The 5,102-nt window shown below is 36.1% G+C and overlaps 1 non-coding gene across 1 annotated transcript; it reads left to right on the forward strand.

Moving 5' to 3' along the window:
* The first annotated feature begins 1,083 nt into the window (after nucleotides 1-1,083).
* LOC118349351 lies at nucleotides 1,084-1,190 on the forward strand. Its single transcript, XR_004802321.1, has one exon. It is a non-coding gene; the product is annotated as a small nucleolar RNA R71 (small nucleolar RNA).
* The last annotated feature ends 3,912 nt before the right edge of the window (nucleotides 1,191-5,102 follow it).

Genomic DNA, 5,102 nt, shown 5'->3' on the forward strand with positions numbered 1-5,102 from the left:
TCTCATGATCCTCCAACTTCCGCTTGTTTGATAATATATCCTTCAAAAAATTTACAAATTTAGGCATTTACTCTAAAGTTTCAATGAGAGGAATATTAATATGCAATTGCTTAAATATACTCAGAAATTTAGAGAACTGATTATCAATCTTATTTTTTGTTAATCTTTGTGGAAAAATGATTTGGTGGATCATAAATTGAAGGAGAATAAGTTTCAGATATAAACTCTCTAGATTTCTTGTGTTTTGCAACCCCTTTATTCTGTTTAGTAATTTTAGCTTGCTGGTCAATCACATCCCGCTCTGCTTCTTTCACCTCGTACTCGGTTTCCTTCTTCTCAAACTCCACATTTTCGGCAGCTTTTGCATCTCTCTTTGTATTTACTGTCCGTGGCTGGTCATATGTCCGCCCACTTCTAATTGTTATGACTTTGTCATGTTCCTTCGGATTGGTCACAGTGTTGGTGGGTGAAGTCTCTGTTGTTCTCTCGGTAAGCATGTTTGAGAGTTGACCAATTTGTGCCACAATATTGTGGATTGAAGCCGAGTTGTTTTGGATCACCATATCAATTTTTTGCATGTACTACATAAACTTATCCTCAAGTTTCAGTTTCTTATCTTGGTGTGGAAACTATTTAGGTGGTCTATCCGGCCTTTGATTATTGCTCTATGAAAAGTTAAGGTGATTTCTCCATCCGGGATTGATCATGTTTGAATAAGGATTATTTTGACGTTGGAAATTGGACACATAATGGGCTTGTTCATAACTCGATTGGGCAAAAGGATTCCCCACTTGGCAATCTACACTTGAATGATTTCCTGCGCAATGGTCACAAACAACATTAGTTTGAATAACATTAACGTTCATCTTACCTAGTTGTTGTGATAGGTTTGTCATCTGCGCCACCAATGTTATAATAGAATCAAGTTCAAAAACTCCAGCCGTCTTTCTTCGCAATGCTCTCTCCATAGACCATTGATAGTTGTTGAATGCCAATTCTTCCAAAAGTTCATATGCGGCTTCATGGGTCTTACTCATGGGTCCCAAACCATTGTAAAATGTTTGTACTTAAAGCTAGGCTGGGAGATCGTGATGTGGACACTTGCGCAATAAGTCCTTGTATCTCTCTCATGCCTCATATAATGATTCATCCTCAAATTGGGTGAATGTAGTAATATCATTCCTTAACTTCGCTATCTTGGCCAGAGGGAAATATTTTACTAAAACTTTTTGTGCCAACTCCTCCTAGGTGGTGATGATGCAGGTCGGCAAAGAGTTCAACCAACCTTTTGCTTTTTCCGTAAGTGAAAAAAGAAAAAGTCTCAATCGAATTGCATCATCTGTCACTCCATTGTGTTTAAAAGTATCACAAATTTCTAGAAAATTCTCAATATGGCCATTAGGATCCTCTTGTGACAGCCCTCCCAAACTAGACGGTTTGTTGAATCATTTGTATGATGGCCGGCTTGATCTCGAAGTTATTAACTTGTATAGCTTGCCACCTTATACTAGATGTCGCCCCATTGACAAAGGACATAGCATAGTCTCTTTATTAATCCGACATAAGGTTATTTCAATCTCGGGACCAAAAAGTGTACGCTCTAATGATTTAGATCGGGGCATACACTTCTAATTCCTGAAAAAAAAAAATCAAACTGAGATCTAATTTAAACCAATAAAATAAAATTCAAAGTAGTAAAAATCTATCTAGTATCAATATCAATACCAATAACAATAACAAATAACTAATCCCCAACAACGGCGCCAAAAACTTGTTCGCATAAAAATATCTGCAAATGCACAGAATCATAACAAGTAGTAAAGTGTTTGAAAGAAAGCGGATGTCGAACCCACAAGGAATAATTATGTTATTGAGTATTGAAATTTACTAAATTAATTACTATTTGAAATCCTGAAATTTGGAGAATAGATTATCTAAATTAAACTGAAGACAATAGCATTAAAATTAAGATTTTAAGGATAATAAGAATAGATCTGGAGTGTTTGATTTCACTTACCAAATCTCACACAATTTATTATTCTTTGTTATAGAATTCCAATTATCCCAAATTGATGATAAAAATCCCTTAACTATTCAATATTTTCTCTTGAACAATACTAAAAATATCTTCAATTAATAACTTCATATCTCTATGTAAATTTAACTAATTGGAGACTCATTAAGTTCTTTAGATTTTTCATAAAAATCACACTAATCGCGGTAAAGTATCTCTACTTTCGCTCAACTAATGGTGCTTAATCTTATAATTTTAATCACAAATCACATCTCAGTCTTATTGCGAACAATAATTAGCTAGACAATTGCAAGAATTAAAAATAAGGAATAAACACTCAATCATGAAAATATTGAAAATACGATAACTTAAAATATAAATTATTTGTTCAATGCTATACTATATCAGAGCTTTAGATAATAAAATTAGTTCATAATGAAATTGAAAATAAAAAGAATAAAATTAGTGTTCTTCGTTAGAGTCGGTTGATGAAGCATGCAACTCTTGCCCTACACTCCAAATCCGCTTCCTCGAAAGAAACTTAAGGAATAATCTCTGGAATATTTTTTACTCTCCAATTTAGACTCTCTTCTTTCTCTTATCCCACAAGCAGGTGTTAAATAGATGTCAAAACCTCAAATGCAAAAACAAGATAAATGTAGCTACAATCTAACCTAAAAATCTGAAAAAAAATAGTTTCTAAAAATAAATGTTAACATAAAAGAAGATTATACCAAGAATAACGGGATTATCTAAAATGGAAGATTCAGTGATATGCGAAATGAATTGCGGAGCTCGAGAGAATTTCACCGAGTAGATATCGTGTACGCTGAATATTTCTTTTATAAATAAAAGAGTTATAAAAATTACATAAAAATCACACTTATCATGGGTCTTGATTGTTTTTAGATGTTCGACGGGGTACTTGGACCCATCATACATCTCTATTTGGGGAGCTCTAAACTTAGGTAGTAGTGGGATGACCATCATTTTGGTGTCGTAAGGGAGGTCTGTGCTGCTTAGCAAAATGTCCATAGAGGATGATCCCCCCATTCTCTTTGCCATTACTTCATATTTTCCCCAGATCCCCCCATTCTCATCATCACTCATCCTCTTGTGTTCTTTGTCTTCAGGTGGTATCTAACCAACATTTTGCAAATCCTCCTCCATCTGCTAAATCCGACATGGCTCGACGCCTTACTTGAACTAGGCATTTCTTTATTTCAGCGCCTCGTTCTGCCATTGAAGGCTTCCATAACCGAGGCCATTTTCTTTGTGCATTCTTCCATTCCTGGAAACCTTCCTTCCTTGTTCGTCTATGTAACTTCCTGCTCAAGGGTTGCTCAAGAACGTGTCGTGGCAAGCATACGAAAGGCACGCTAATGCTGCTAGATCAAAATAACTATTGATCCCACAGAAGACGCCAAATGTTAAGGTGTGTTCACACCGAGTACATGTAAAAGCAGAGAATGGGGTGGTTGGGTATGTCCCTGACACCTCCGATGCCAACGTTAGAATATGATTTTACTGGAGAAAATAGAGAAAGAGTTAAGAGTTTGTTCAAACTGATTAACTTGGCTCATTTGCTTTCTCCTTCTTATTTATACTCATGTCCTCTACGGGATCTTTGACTTGTCTCTCACTGTAATGATCACCTCTTGTTTCAGATGGCAAGCGTCGCATTTAATATGGCCGTTCCAATCTGCAATAGGAACTTGACCCTTGGTGCTGGCCATTCGATGTCACGTTTAATGTAGCTGGTCTTGTGGGGATAGAATCACGATCGGCTTTTCTCCCATTATTGTGGCGTGTCTGAGAGTATGTTTGCGTGCTTCTCCCCTCCTAGGCCGACCTGGGTTTTCTCCCTTTCATTTCTTAGCCCACCAAGTCATGGGCCTCATGTTTCAATGAAGTGGGCCAGTCTAGGTACATAAACTATTTTCCACCTACCTTGTAGAACAAGAGACAAAACCATCAAGATGTGGAGGCCACAATCACCGGTGCTTGAGAGGGATATTCGAAAATGTTGACTGTAAAGTGTAGGCAGATGGCCAAACAAGCGAAGGCACATGTGGCTGTTGCATCGAATAGAAGGCTATGGACCTAAGGGTTTTTTCATTATGCTAACACAAAGTGAGACGAAATTGTACGAAAACGATTGAAAAAAGCATATTATCAACAAAGCATCACTTTTGGAGCCGTTTTGGTTTTGTGTTTTTCAAGATATCTTGAATTTAAAATTTTAAACCCCAAGCTAGCTGGATATATGTGTTTGTGTGTGTAATAGTTAGGTACCGAAGAGAGGAGATAGATTATAAAAATAATAAAAAAATAAAAAAAGAGAGGAGATAGGGGTACAATCAAAATAACATCGGTAAGTTAATGTACCAGGAAAAATTATTTACATCAGCCTGTAGCCACAGCACACTTAATGTATTGAGTTTAAAAAAAAAAATCATGTGAAGTATGCTGTGATTACAGGCTAATGTATAGCCATTCTCATGTATCATATATGAGAAAAAGAAGGACCTCTAGACCCTATGTTCATTTTTCAAAGAACAGTGCTATATAATATTTACTGTAATGATACATACAATGCACACATTACAATCCACTAATTTTTTTTTTCAGACAAATGGTTAGAATAATGCCATATAAAATGTGTAAAGTAACTTCTCTCAAATAATAACTTCTCCCAATATTATTTCTTTCACAAAAAAGCAAGAAGATATTGACCACATACTTCCTAATCTATCCTCTTATTTTTTTAAGGCTTCATTAACCATCCCATCTTGGGGTGCGGATAATTGTCCTAACTGCGATGCTTTTGCCAAAAGCCCATAATAATTAATGATTTACTGAATTTGATTGTTGCAAGAAATCTACGAAGCTCTCATTTTCCATTTCCTTAATAAAGAAAATATGGACAAATAACCATTTGCCAAAAACGGAAGGATAGAAAACTACTTTGTTGAAGAAGACACAATACCTTCAAGACGCGTAGGCCACAATCACCGGTTGAAAGGGGTATTCGAAAATGGTGGCCGTAAAGTGTAGACAGAAGGCCAAACAAGTGAAGGCACATGTG

Source organism: Juglans regia, chromosome 8, assembly GCF_001411555.2.
Source record: "Juglans regia cultivar Chandler chromosome 8, Walnut 2.0, whole genome shotgun sequence".
NCBI lineage: Eukaryota > Viridiplantae > Streptophyta > Magnoliopsida > Fagales > Juglandaceae > Juglans > Juglans regia.